Source organism: Ptychodera flava (assembly GCF_041260155.1).
Source record: "Ptychodera flava strain L36383 chromosome 3 unlocalized genomic scaffold, AS_Pfla_20210202 Scaffold_27__1_contigs__length_13241970_pilon, whole genome shotgun sequence".
NCBI classification, from domain to species: Eukaryota; Metazoa; Hemichordata; class Enteropneusta; family Ptychoderidae; genus Ptychodera; species Ptychodera flava.
The window spans coordinates 5,701,742-5,717,830 of NW_027248281.1; the positions used below are offsets into that span (position 1 = coordinate 5,701,742).

Below are 16,089 nucleotides of genomic sequence, written 5' to 3' on the forward strand. Positions count from 1 at the left end.
TATTGCACATTATTTATTCATGCAATGTATCGTGCATTGTAACGTTTGTCACTTTTTTGATATATTTATTTCTTCAAGTTGACATTAACTTTTTAAGGTGTACATTTTAGAGAATGAGGGCACGAAGACAAAACCCTGGCAATTTCGTGAATTAATAATTGAAAGTATAGAACTATACATGGAATATTCATAGTATGGTATAATAAAAGGACGTGTAAGGACACACCATGGTCGTCGTAGACATTAACCTGCCTAAACATTTAGAAATTAAGGGAAGTAAACATGTCAATTTTTTATTCTCTACTATAAACATAAAAAAACCACTTGTCGTAAAAGGCCACTTCGGAGAGGACAAAGATCGGATCTCAATTTCATACATCAAATTTTAAGAATAAACAAATGTTTTATTTAACCACTCCAAATTTGAAATTTTGCTGTTCGCATTTTATTACAAGATGAAAATCAACGCTTATTGGTCTTCCCCCAAATTCGTCAACATACGAGGAAGCTTTCCGGCAATATTTCTAAATCGAGGCAAACATTGACAACGCCCAATAGACTACAATGCATGTCTTCAATAAAATTGCGAACCGTCATATATTTTCAAACATTAATTTTCCAGGTATTTGCCTGACATCGGTTTCTCTTCGTTCATAAAAACCAATATTTAGTGACCGACAGTCTGACAATATGATTGACTTGGCGTATTCCGGGGGAAGCCGGTTTGTAAACAAAACAAATTAAGTTTTATATGAATGCAGTAAAATGAATGAAATAAAATGGAACACATTTACTGCTATCGCATTTGAAGGCCGTCCGTTTCTATACCAAAACGGTTTGTTCATGTACAAAGGTTTTGTCCCTATACAAAGAAGGGTACATCAACTGAGACGGTGACAGATCCTGGGAATTGTACATATTCAGGGTGATGTGGGCGATACAGACATAAAATATCTATCTATCTATCTATCTATCTATCTATCTATCTATCTATCTATCTATCTATCTATCTATCTATCTATCTACCTATCTATCTACCTATCTACCTATCTATCCATCTATCTTTCTATCCATCGATCGATCGATCGATCGATCGATAGATTAGATAGATAGACAGACAGACAAACGGACAGACAGACAAACAGACAGATAGATGGATAGCTAGATGAATAGATAGAGATATTTACATAAAAGTAATACATAAAAGAATTTAATAAAAGTATTACTTAGATGTGTAGAGTGTTTTTCGATGAAACATCGGTAATATGGGAAGTAGACATACTGTCTAAGTTGCCAATAATGTCGGGTGTAACTCTCATTGAAAAAAATCCTGCAAGATTTTATTACGGGCATAGAAGACGTTGGGTTGGAAAGTGTTCACTGTCTCGAATACGCCAAGTTATTTGTACCATATAGCTTGTCTAGAGTCTATGTGTTACTGTATTGTTGTATGGCTTGTCTTTAAAACATGTAGCATATACCTATACTCTCTGAAGTTCGATTGATTGTTTTTCGTAAGTGACGTGAAACTGGCTGACTATCCGGTATGTCGTTCTCATTGTCCGAATGGATATGGCACTCCTATCTTATGATAGGCGAGTACCTCTCAAACCTGGAAGCCGGTCTTTTCACTGGGCCAATCCATAGTGGTTTGTTAATTAACTGAGCCAAGAATTGCTATATTTTCACAAAGCTTTCGGGCAAAAGACTTCAAAATCTGATTCGTCAGAGGATTGTGTCAAGGACCGTCAACGTCAAAGAAGCGCCCCATTGCGAGAGTTTAGTTGTACGCACAGCTCTTAGGAGCGAGAAACACGGTTGGCGTGGGAAGTTTCCCGCTCAGCTAGGTTTTGATTTAGACAGGTTCCACAGCTGTATCGAAGTGTGTTATTCAACTTAGGGATTGTGAACCAAAACACGTGTATCCAAGGTGAAGGGCACTGCGCAGGGCAAGAACTAAAGCACAAGAAAATGAAGCATCTCATCAAAGTCAGGTGGCCATCATACGAGTGCCATGGCAACGTAATCTTTTAAGATTGTGACGTTTCCTTTTATTACGTGATGCGACGTCTCCTGACCCGACCAACGTATTATCCTTCGCCTAGGGACACCTGCTTTGTCAAATATCTCGATGCGCGCATGCACTGAATCGCCCCAAGCTCTGCGCATTAAAAAGTGTGTTTTCTTCCCCAAAGAGAAGGGGCTGTCTTTACAATAGACCAAGTACTGATCAAGACAGATGAGATGGCAGCAACCAAATTGATTTCGGAAGATAAAGACAGCGATACGTCACGCAGATATGGTTTCCTTCTCCTTTGCCACACACATTAGCAGAGGAGCAATCGATAAGGATCGCGTATAATGGCTGTTCTTTCTCTAAGACAGCTAGCATTTACAAACCATAGATGTGATGTCAACATCAGCAATCTGCCATCAATGTTTATTGGCGATGTCATCCATCTACTACTGACAAGTTAAATTATTCGTAAAAGTAGATTCCTCACGACAACAGGAAACAAAAATTCAGCATAAGAAGAGGTAAAACATACTTTCTTTGATGAACACTTAACCGCTTTGCTAGTTACGTTCCCTTTCAGGTCATGAAAACGTATGGAGAACACAAAGCACGATGCAGGTCGAAGAGACTTCTCACTAACAGGGCACGATAATCCAGTGAGAGAGATGATGTCGGTAAATACGCCACACATAACAAAAGCATAAAGCAGCACCAAGAACAACGAGTAATGAGTAAACAAACAACCAAACGAATAACAAAGGTTATTTATCCATTTAGATTTACAGAATGTCTTTTTGCATAATGGACAATTTCAACGAATTGCTTAGCACGTACGCACGATTTCATTTGTGTTAGGTATCAAACCGATAGATAAAATTGAAAGCCTTTACTTAAAACAGCGTGAGTCACTCAAGGCGCCCTTTGCGTATGTTTTATATCTTTGTCATCTATTTTCCTGATCCGTCTAATCACACTTTGCATCTTTCGTATCTCTTATTATCTAATCTCCTGACCCTAGCGTCGATCTGGAGTGATTAAAGTGATCCACAGACTGACAGCGAGTAATGAGATGTCTGCGACAGATTTGTGCTGTAAATGTAAAATTCTAAGCTGCACGTGTCCAGTCGTTGCTCTCTTCAAGCAAGATCAGCTATGTTGATGCATATTGTATTGAGTTCGCAGGAAACGCCAATAGAAATCAACAAAACAGACACCGACTCCGCCAACAACTGACTCGGTCAAGCCACACCGGACAAAATTAGCTTAACCCCACATGCAAATATCAGCTTCATCACAAGCAAGCTAGGAATCATCATCAACCTCATCATCATCATCATCATCATCATCATCACCATCAATATTGCGGTGGAATCTACAAAGATAGTGATCACATACCCTTATAATACTATTCAAGCGTATAAAGGAAAAACAATACTAAATCCAAGGCCTAAAAGAAGGCGAAATTAAAACGTTACGTTTTCAGAATACATTTCAAAACATTGAAATTATCAGCGTGACGGATTTCGAGAGCTAAAGCGTTCAGAGAGTCTGGCGAAGCAACACTTGAAGATGTCACCATGTTATTTTTTGTCCTATATATAGCTGAAATGCTTAATAAATTTGAGTATGATTAGCGGAACGTACACTCTCCCTCGGGACGCAGCGATTGACCAACTAGCGGATGACTCGGAGATATGTGACATTTTCAGCTCAGGCAAAACCATTCACACTGAGAGGATCCCGCGAAGACTTACTGACCTCTGAAAATGGTGCACACCCCCACTCGTTACCTATTTGTAAATTGTTTTTATTGTTCCCGGTTATCATCACTGATTGTTCCTAACTTCTTTGCTCAATGCAGAAGCCGTTTTGTCTTGGCATAGAACATCATGGTCAAGGGGCGGTATATACTAGAGTGGTTTCCTTTTGATTGTAAGGCATGGCCAGAGTCGGTTGGCAATTCGATAAGAATGATTTTATACGATTGTTTTGTAGCAATTGAAATTTCAGCTTGCTGTTCTCTTAGCTAACTTATCGCAATACAATGGGTTATCGCTGAAATAATTTATGTGTCCTTTCACTGACTTGCCAATTGCTAATCTTACGAACCATTTAAGTATTGGTGTAGCACGCAGGATTTTGTGTAGCCGACACGAACATCTTCGCAGCAATTGGAGTGAATCAAGACACAAAAGACGAAAAGCAACTCAAACATATTCAGACTCGGCCCAAAACTAACTCGGCCTGAAGCAGCTTGACAAAATGAAACGTCACTTTGTTCAATTATCTTTAATAAAATTAAACTGCAGTGGAGTCCGTAGGTTTTTGAAAATCTTTGAATTACTAATTTTGTATTGGAGGACGCGAAGCGGCTGCTTTGGTTACAGTTACCTGTTGGAGATGGCCTGCACGAAGCGAGTATAAGGTATGGGAGCGAACTTCTGGCCATTTTCTCTTGCCTACTCATAAACCTCCGACGCAAAATCGAGCATTCGGAAGCCTTTAAATTCTAGGGCTGGGGGTAAGTATGTCAGTGAGAGTGTGCACGCGGAAATGATATAGCCCAGCTTAATGACTATATCCTTAGAATATAAGCTTGGAATCTGCCTAGCTTGCCTTTTGGCTGAATCAGGATGGAATCTGGACGAATAGTCTCAGCGACGAGCTGGTCTCCGTCCGAGATGATCTGGGAAGAGGGGCTACTGAACGTTGATATACAGTGCTGTTCTTTAGTGAATGTGTTTTAAACACTTTTTTGATCTGTTTGACCAAAAAACCCCCACAGCTTCAGTCATAGCATGAATCCAAATCAAAGATGAAACTGCCTCCAATCGTAAATGTCTACACACTAATTCATCAGTGATAGAAATATAATGACTACATCAATAACATCTTACAGAATCGTAAGACGGTCATCAAACCGGATCAAACTCCAGCAGAGATGTCTGGGGATAAAATTACATTACTGGGTAGTCGATAATATAGGAGATTAGGATCATATCTCGTAAAATAAATTCAGTTTATAGGTAGCTAATCAGTATCACTCAAAAAGTCATAAAATCAAAGTGCACTGACCTTTATGAAGAGGATGAGACTCACAGACACATGGACACACACATTTATAACGTGTTATGAGAGAGAGAGAGAGAGAGAGAGAGAGAGAGAGAGAGAGAGAGAGAGAGAGAGAGAGAGAGAGAGAGAGAGAGAGAGAGAGAGAGAGAGAGAGCTGGTCTCTTATTCACTCATACTAACGGGAGTGTTATAGAAAAAATACGTGAAATTCATAAGAATCGTTCGGCTAATTTTTCAGTCTCTGCACGGAACAACTTGAGGAAACGGAAACACACACGCTAGAAAATTAAAGGTTCTGCACTCAGCGTTTGTGTATATGACAAAGAAATAGATCGAGCATGAACTTCGTAGTCAAATGCTTCTTGCCTAACTACATCGACTGTACCTTTTTAGCGACTGAAATTAGGCCAGGGGTTCAGTTAAGGTCACGTTTCTTAAAAGGATCTAGACTAGTACCGCATAGAGAGTCGGCATTTGTTGTGTTTGTAGATGTGTCTTAAACCAACAAGGCTTGCCATTACTCTCATGGGGTGCCAAACCTGTCTTTAACATTTCTTTTTCAGTGAAAATTGCCCGTTAGATACGCCACTATGAGTCGTGAGCTAGATAGATACACTATTTCAATAGTAAGTGCGCCTTGTTCAAATTGTCTAAAAATCGTGGTTCTATAATCAAACAGAAAACAATTCATGGTGGTAATAAATAAAAATAAAAGTCATACTAATTTTATTACCTAGAAATCATGAACATAGTTATTGAGAACCAGTCAAGCAATCAAACGTGATTTGCGTTTATTAGATGTTTGGCTGTCCATCATTAATACTACATCAGTCATATTTTGAACCTATTTATTTGAATCTAATGTTACAGAAACGAGCAAGCACTGAAACTGCGTATCTTGAAAGTTTATAGTACCATTTTCCAGGGGACACTTTGTGTATCAGTCCCGGCCCCATTTTTTTCTTTATGACAATCAGACTGGAATCAGAATGCTGCCACTTTTGAAATATGAACGATCGAATCCCATGCCTTAAAGAACTGTGGCTGCGTTAAACATTTTCAAAAAGGAACCGATAAAAAAAACGTGCGGTGCTGACGGTAAATCTCGCGGAACATTTTTCACATCCGGAAGGCTTGAATATTGTTGATCTGCACAATGGAAGCCGTAATCAGTAAATCACTGAATGCGTGGTGTCCTCAATTTCATGCCGTCCTTTCTGCACGAATGAATATTCTCCTCTCCCGATTTCTTGAGTTATCGTTATGTTTTAAAGAAGACATTAAATATTATTAGTGAGAAGGGAACATAACGACGTTATTAATGTTCCCATGCAGTCAATAATAAGACAGATTTCTTCCTGTCCGCATCGATGACATTCAGATTTATCAGTTGAGGCGTTGCCACGGTTGCTAGTCTTGCAATGAAATATAAACATGGTGTAATTCATAGCACCACAAACTAGCAAATGCTTGGAATCCGATATTACAACCTAAATTAAAAGAGAAAAACATTTATTGTACAATATAAACATTAAACAGTACAAGGTAATTATGGCCATCCAACCAAGTCAACACGCTCTCAGAAATCTGAAATATGAGTGCTGTAATTATACACGGTTGTAAAACTCAGCCCTGTTTGTATACGAACTAGTCCGTTTGACTTCCGCTTGGTTGACTTGCGTGCAGTGATTTTGATACATACGCAGACAACCATGGAAAGACTGATTGGATGAACTTTCGAAAGGTCCTTACTTTTAAAACAGATTTCTTCATGGTTGATGTAGGTCGAATAGATCTGATACAGAAAGGTTAAAGGTCAACAACAGATCATGCAGTAACTTGTATATCACTCCCCCCCCTCTCTCTCTCTCTCTCTCTCTCTCTCTCTCTCTCTCTCTCTCTCTCTCTCTCTCTCTCTCTCTCTCTCTCTCTCTCTCTCATGTTTACAACAATTGGAAGAAATGTTCTTTATATACGGAACTAATGCAAACACAAATTGTGAATCGACTATCCTCTAAGGCTCCCATCCATCCACACGGTTTGAAAACGGTCGCAATATCAACAAAGTGAGTCTTTCATTTTTGAAATAACACAAGAGACTAGAATGACATCCTAATGCCAATTGTTTGATGGTGATTAATTTGTACCCCGCGATGAATCTAACATAAAATTGACAACATTTGTGTCTTGTGTATTTTTTCTGAAAAATGTACTCTACTTGATTCAGGAAAATATGATAAGGAAAATATATATCACGTGACAAATTTTAATGCACCTGGACGACGCCCTTTAATGTTAACCCTTTCTTGTCACGGTGATAAACACGTCAATTCCCCCTCATTATTCTGGTTGAATATCGTCTCAAAGCCAACATAAAAATGAGACAATAAGTAGCATATGAAGAAAGCCTTCAAGTCGTGAGTGGGCAAAGTAATATATTATGTATACTGAACTTATGTTGACATAAGCATGAATAATTCGATGGACACTTTGTGTGAAGTTTATCTGGATTTGATCCACACGGGTTCAATGGTAGCCAAAGGGTTCATCCTCCAGAGATTGCATTGTAATGGAGAAGTCGATGCCCTACATGCTGAGAAAGAGGGTGATCAAAAACCAATGACCGTCTTAGCTCTACTGCTACCCAATAACCTGGCGTCTACACGACCTTCTACTGTCATCCAATCTATGCATCGCTGATATCAGTGTGATTGTAGACGATTACGATGGCAACTGGTGTAAAACTGTATCAAATTTCAATTCTGACACCATATACTGCGACATTGCGCCTATAGCGAGATAGGATCAGTCTGCGCATGCTCTTATTACACACAATGCTTTTCGATCAACAACACAGCACTCATACGTATATATCCATAAATTTTTGAAGTGAATAACAGTTGAAAAACGGGAAATATTAAACAAATGCGTATATGAACCAAAATAATACGATAATAGTAATCCGGTCTTATAGTTGCCGACTGTTTGCGTTAACTTTAGTTTAATCCTAGTTCGACAAGGTTAAATGTTGACATCTAGCACGATTGTGACAAATCCTTCCATACAACTGAGTATGAAAGAAGGAAGGATGAAGTAATGAAAGCATCGATCAGTTGGTAGATGTCATTTCTAGGTACTAGGTCAGTTCTTTCTGGGTTCTTTCTGCATATTTATCTATCTACATGTATACAGCTTTACCTATCTATCTATCTATCTATCTATCTATCTATCTATCTATCTATCTATCTATCTATCTATCTATCTATCTATCTATCTATCTATCTATCTATCTATCTATCTATCTATCTATCTATCTATCTATCTTCTCTTTCTCTCTAAATATATATATATATATGTGTATATATATATATATATATGTGTGTGTGTGTGTGTGTGTGTATATATTTATGTATATCTGTCTGTCTGTCTTTATCTTCCTGTCTTTCTGAATCTACATCATCATCGTCGTCGTCGTCGTCGTCTTCACTTGAAGCTGATGGAACAAAAACTGACGAATATAACTGCAGGTTGAACCTATGTGCTCCTGATAAATTTCGTAGGGTCACAATTTCTATTTTGTTAGATCCGTCAACGGCGCAAAAGACAAAGACATTACATGTAGATTGCGATGACCGAACCCAGATGCATCTGCACTGAGAGCTCTTAAATGTAACGGTAATCGATTTTCTCAGCCGTTGGACATGGGCATTTAGATGAAATATATCCATTATAAGTGCTGAATATACCCTTTACACTTCAAAATACATGTTGATATTATTTGCTTGAGTGCTATACGAGCTTGATGTGCCAAGCGTTTGTACTCGCAGACCACTGAAATAACCGAAAGCTCGTATCATGTAACAACATACGATCAATTTTTCGCTGGCTAATAGGTTTCACCTCTGTGATATAATTTGACATTTCTCCCTTGAAATTCAATAGTGTACCAGCGCAGATAAATTTGCAAAAAAGCTGCGTTACACATGGCAATGGATCGAAATATTGTAAAGAGCAAAGTAGGGTATTAATTCATCCTAAAAGACCTAAGGGCTTTCAGCTCTCATCTGTGAATATATGTACACATATAATGAGATCACAAATTTCACAGCGTTGGGTATATAGGCCTACCCGCGGATAGTATATGTTTATATTTTTTTATTTATTTTTATTTTTTATTTTATTAATCTCGAACCAACAGGTTGCCCCAATAACAGGTTCGTTTGAAAATAAAAATATAATACAAAAACGAAAAATATATAACAGTTACAACGTAAACAAACAGACAGGAGAATTCACATAAGAAATAACCAAAAAACAGCAACACAGCGAAAGACACACAGAAAAACATCCAGATAAAAGTAATCATTCAGAAAAAAGGATCTTACATAATCCATGACGAAAATTACTGAAGTTATTAAAAATATCTAAATTTTGCTTGTTACATATAGAATTAGAATATGTCTGAGATCGTGATAAAAATGAGTGTTTCAAGATATTCGTACGTGCTGACACTGGTCTAAAAAGAACAGCACGACGCAATGTAAAAGCAGGAACGTTAAAATGAATCTGTGCAAGGACATCTGGTACACTATAAACTGAGTGAAGGATTTTATAAAGAAAAAGAGTGTCTAAAAATTTTCGCCTGTTCTCCAATGTGGGAAGGCGAAATTCATAACATAGTTACTATACAGAGCCCTTGAGTAAGCCATCGATGAACGGAAACAAAGATACTTGATAAATTTTATTTGGACTCTTTCTAATTTTCTTATTAAATATAATTGATGAGGGGACCAGATGGGTGAGCAGTATTCAACGTGGCTTCTGACGTAGGAGACATACAATGTTTTTAAAACTTTGATGCTATTAAAATATTTACAAGAACGCTTGATAAATCCAAGCATTTTAAAAGCCTTTGAAACAACATGGTTAATGTGCATACTCCAGTTAAGTTTACTTGTTAAAAATACACCAAGGTCTTTTACAAAGTTGGTGCGAGTCAAGATAGTTTGCTTAGCACATCTGTAAGGAAATATAACATATTAAGTTAGCGTTAGTTTCAGAAGGATTGTTTACCAAGAGTTACTCTTGTGTCTTGCTGATTAAAGGATATGTGTAATGGGGTACCATCAACACTGTAGTGTTGACCTTGGCCTTAAACGAACTTTACGAATGGATAAGCAGTACCATCAAAGAGCATCATGGGAATGTTATGATATGTAGAGTGACCTTCTGTCAGTTTCAAAGGAGTTCGGCGGCGTGGGAGTAATAATATCGTTCGATATTAATGAATTGCATTTGCATTTTAATTTATTAGCCGTATATTCTCAAAACCTATCTATAAAGATAATAAGGGATAACCTATGATACTTTACGGTTAAAGGACTTATAACCTGCACAAACAGACAGAAAAGGGTAGACATATGTCAAGATATATACACGCAAGGTCATAGACATTCGTTCAGGTCAATCCTTTTCCGTATATAAGATAATAAGGTAGGATGGTCGGTTTCGTGCAATTACAAAAACTGTTAACAAATTTCAATAGCTACATTCATCCATTGACGGAAATTATATGATATTGCATTCAACAGGACCTATGAAGTATATTTGCTATTCACTGTACTGCATTGCTTTCAGCGTCGAAAAAGTAACTCTGGTAGATCTTAAACATACAGTTTGGATGATCTATCACGGTAAGGGTCATCTCAGGTAAAATTGAAGTTGAACTGCTTGTTCGTTGCTTCGTTGAGAAACTGAACAGGAAAATGTGCATATAGCGATATGTACTCCATCTGAAACATCCAAAGTGATGGATATGTCACGAGTTCTTTTTAACGAGGATCATTTCACAAGATGATGGTAACTGGTGCTTACACCGGATCACGAGGGCAATGTGGTACGGATGCTGCAATGCTGTATACACACTTTTTACCGTGTTTCTCTTTCGTTATGAATCAAGCACAACATTGGTTTCACATGGACGAATAGTTATACCGCGGAGAATGTAACAAACATTACAAGTATTCGTGAAGTTAACATTTTGTTTCATTGTTTTGAATGACGCTCAAATACCTCTGTCTTGCGTTAGTCTCTTAATTTAATGACCATCTGGTGGGTCTCTCTCTCTCTCTCTCTCTCTCTCTCTCTCTCTCTCTCTCTCTCTCTCTCTCTCTCTCTCTCTCTCTCAATATATATATATATATATATATATATATATATATATATATATACATATACATATATCGATAGTTATAGTAACATTTACATTAATCATTGAGAGAGAGAGAGAGAGAGAGAGAGAGAGAGAGAGAGAGAGAGAGAGAGAGAGAGAGAGAGAGAGAGAGAGAGAGAGAGAAGAGAGAGGGGGGGAGAGAGAGTTGTTTACGTTCTGTATTTTTGTAGTGAATGTCTATCTAGGATACATAAGCTTACTATAAAATCAACGTTAATAAACTGGAGTCAGTATGTACAATTGTCCATTATTACTCACAGACTGTCAGTGTAATGTTCCTTATCAATACATCCCTTGTTGTGTCACGTCGCAATCAGGGAACATCAATAGTATTACAGTCGGTCGGCGAATAAGTATACTTTGGGTCAAAATTGCGTTCCCAACGTAATGACGATGGAAACCAATTTCCATGTTCTTTCTAGGGTCAATAAGCTTTTCTGTGTAGTTTGACACACATTACCCCGGGGCGTCAAAAGAGAACACGAACGCAGAGCACGTGCTTCCTTTTTTTTTGTTCAAGCAAAGATTATGTAAGGCGCATTCCTACCATATTAGCTTCGCAGTTTGCCTGAACCATAAGACCCTTTTTAGGGTGAAGACTCTGCAAAAACTGCATCACGATTTTAATCCTTGATAGCACCAATTTTAAGTTGTCTACATATTTCAACTTGCCTATACATGCACCTGTTTGTTTCTACGACATGTAGAATGCCAATCACTAACCACAGCAATATTATTTTTGACATTTTATCTGCTATTCATCGATAATCAATTATATGGTAATTTGGGTTACTGTATGTTGTTTATTTCAAGCAAGTAAGTACTAGAATTCTTCATGTATGTAGGTAATTTGTTTATGGTACACCGTCGAAATTGTTAACTTCAAGGGAGAGCGTATGTGCGGATCTAAAAGAGAGAGCCGGGTTTCGTTCGGCTTAGGTCGTCGGTACGATTACTTAAGCCAAACTCGCACATATATAGAACTCCATAGAGAGTCATTTGGTTCTTTTAAACGGTCATTCCATCGTGTCGAAGGAGCAACAATGGACAAACTGCCTCCAGGGTCTGTGCACGACGGAATTATAAAGAATAGTACAGTATAATCATGGGGATTACTAGTTTTTAAAGAGATAACTTCGTGTGTTAATGCTCTCGTAAAAGTTCAATTTTCTGAGGTCAGAATTAATATTTATGATTATCCGGCGAATGACTCAGTTCTTCATTTTTCACAGGAAAGTCTATATATTTCTAATATTGAGACGATTACGAACCCTGCGTTGAGTGTTTTTCCTTTACCTACTTTTGTTGTTGGGTGCGTTGCTTTGTCTCACAGGCATCCAATGGCGACAGTTTCGTTTATTATGCGACATACTGTGCATACGATCAATTAGGAGGATGACTGTTAATGCACATGCGTCTCGAGGACAGATGTACAAACTCTCAATTTTCCCCTATACTATTATGGTCTACTGTTATGGTCAACGCGCTTGGAGGAAGAGAAATGTTCTCCGTCTTGGGTTTTTGAAAATTTTATATTTCTCTAAAGAGTTAAAAATGGGATGGCGGCCATTTCCAATTTGAAATATCTGTAAATGTTCGGTAATTTGTTTCGCTGGTAATTGACCCTGATTTTATTTCTAGTTTGGTGAGAGAACGGTTGAAAGTTTCATGGAGGAAAGTTTGAGCAAAAGTTTGAGTCTTTCACTGTCGAGGCGTGCACTACCTCAATTTAATTACAAATAAATTTCTGCATAAATTTGTTTGGAAAAAGCAGAACATAGGTCTTTGTTAAAATGCATCGACACCATTCAGTGAATATTTTGGCGTGCGACGATCGTCAAAATGAAGGCAGTATGTAGTATTTGATGTTTGTTGATTATTATTTTCGTCTGAGGCGACGGACAAAGATAGCCAGACAGAGAAGAAAATAGTTTATGGATGTGCTCAATTCCTCGATCGAGGATACAAGCTCATTTTGTCAAGCAAACTCAAAGGTTATGCGCTCTGGCGGGCATGCACGAGGATGTGATAAAATTGGTAGCCAACGGTATTTAGAAGCGTGTTTGATAACAGTCAAATGCCGTAATGCCGTCAACACGTCGGCACCCGAGTCATGACAAGGGTCACCAAATGCGCCGTACTAAACTCAATTTACAGTTTATGAATATTGCTTCACATCGCTACATCATTTATGGGACAACCTATCCTTGACGAAGAATCGCTTAACAGAAATTGAATTTCAAGAGTCGGTATATCCGTGTGGATTTCCACATGAAAAAATATCGACAGGATAATGAATGTCTAATAAAACTTGGAATTAAAGCATCGAGGCATATTCTGTTTTACGAGTTGGTACATACGCGCGGTTAATTTAGAGAAAGCGCAGCGAGTAAACATTAATAATTAACCAAACGCCAGAACAGGGCTAACATTAAATTCGTTTCACTAGCTAACGAGTCATGTGTGGATACAACATCTAGCAGTTATTGTATTTTATTGTCTTTTATTGATGGCATTCAGGTGCAATATCGTTTATTATGTGACGTACTCTACTGTGCATACTACAAGAACGTGAAAGGTTGGCAAAGTTACGAACTCGTTCCATGATGCTGAGAGTCAAAGGGTCATTTAGATGTCACCTGTACATGACTAAGATACTACAACACATACTATATACATACCTTCCTATTACACGTATGTATGTATGTATGTATGTATGTATGTATGTATGTATGTATGTATGTATGTATGTATGTATGTATGTATGTATGTATGTATGTATGTATGTATGTATGTATGTGTGTATGTATGTGCATGTATTTATGTGTGTTTGTGTTTGTTTTGTGTTAATGTGTAGAAACAGATCAATGTTGTTGGTTATGTCGAACTAACCAATATCAACAGAACATTACTAAAACAGGCATAAGTTGATCATGATTCATACTTTATATTCTTTGCAAAATGCTGTTCGTAGATACACGTAAACAACTGCTCACACCGCTTAAAGGGGACTGGTACAACACCGGCAAGTTGGCGCCTGCTGGTCACTTTGCCCCTTCAATGTACACGGCCAATTGACCGGAATTATTCTCTCTTACAAGCGTGCTCATCGCTTAAGATGCCTGTTGATTTTTTTTTACTTTCCGTTTCTGTAGCGGCAGAATAAAATGCAATTTACGCGGGACGAGCACACGTAGTTCGATGAAAAATGAGCGCCCTTTGCGATTCAATATCGGGTATCTTCCCCGCAGTGGGATATTTCTCCGCTGTAATCGCTAATGCGTCTTCAGAAGATAGGAATTACGTTTGTTTTGTAGACTTCACGGCGACATTCTGAGCTGCATGAATGTCTCTTCTCAGAGAATAAAGCACATCTACATGTATCAACGTTTATCGCTGTACCGTCTTTAACCTCAGCTTGCTAGAAGTTATCACATCGATTGAATCATTCTATTCATAATCGTCCTCGCCGTCGTCATCGACAACAACAACAAAATAAACAAAAGCAACAAACACAAAAACAACGATAATCATAAAAATAATAATAATAATCATATCGCTTAAGTTATCGATTACTTCTCTCACAATATTCAGACGCTAGAAACACCAAATTATTGACGTCTACTTCAATTTTCTCCTGGAGAGACTTGAGTATTCCTTGTGATTATTATGAATTGTTGAAAATTTTCGTGCGCTCTTTTCCCTTCCAAACTTGGCACTTTAAACATTAATAATAGTGGCAGGTCAACGCACTATAGTCAATAGTTAAGTACACACATAAGTCGTATGGATAAAGTTTGGACGCATTGCGGATGTTATATTCACAAACTTTACAATATGACACTGCACAAATGGAAATTAAAGGTATACTGTCACCTGTTCCAATTTGCCACAGTTACCATGGAAAGAGAAAATCTAACCAATCACAGATTTTAAGCGGGCGGCCACTTTTTAAAAACAGCGCCCTCACATGGGCATATTGCATACCAAGAAACGCCCCTTTGGCCACATATGGGCATATTTAGATTACAGGTGACTGTATATCTTTAAAGCATCGCAGCCAGAGTGACCTTTTTGCTGGAACACCACAACTGACGGCAGAATCAACAGAGATTCTGCGAGTTATATAAAATGGAATATGGATACGGGCCATAAAATGTTTGGAAGACTGTTATAGATTGTTAGAAGTGGGATGAGGCACATCACGGTGACCATATTATTGATCACAACATGCAATCAATGAACAAACCTCCTATATCCACATGTATGTATATTCCAGTAGAACTGTCGTAAACAACCTCTCAACCTTGTCGTACTGTAAGTTTTAGCGTTTAGAACGTAGAAATGAAGTGTTTCAATTTGGAATTCCCATCCCTCGCTTGGGTTGACAGTGATTGAAATGAGTTTCCTTCAACGAGCACATCAAAATAGTAACCTTGCAGAAACCTCTAGATACATTTAATCCTTGCAGACGGGCACTATGGGATTCAAAGTATCGTGATACCAAACGAAATGATATCGAAAATCATATTATCGTTACGGTGAACCAATACGGCTGGCCGGATTTATTCGCCCTTGAAAAGTTTGCTTCCGGTGTAATATGTTAGGTTTGTTTCAATCTTGGGGGATTACTTGCCGCCATCTGCAATAATTGATTACATGAGCGTTTTATATTACTACTATCTTCAAAGCTAATACCAAAAATGGTGTAAATCATACGTGTTATAAAGCAAAGGCCATATTATGTAGATCAAACTTCATAAGGTCT

At 37.9% G+C, this 16,089-nt stretch overlaps 1 protein-coding gene and 1 long non-coding RNA gene across 4 annotated transcripts in view; both read right to left on the reverse strand.

The window, feature by feature from the left end:
* LOC139126325 (uncharacterized) overlaps positions 1-16,089 on the reverse strand; it is a 426,578-nt gene that overhangs the window by 330,246 nt on the left and 80,243 nt on the right. The window lies entirely within an intron of this gene.
* The window catches only part of LOC139126451 (allatostatin-A receptor-like), a 179,713-nt gene that overhangs the window by 94,904 nt on the left and 68,720 nt on the right, over positions 1-16,089 (reverse strand). The window lies entirely within an intron of this gene.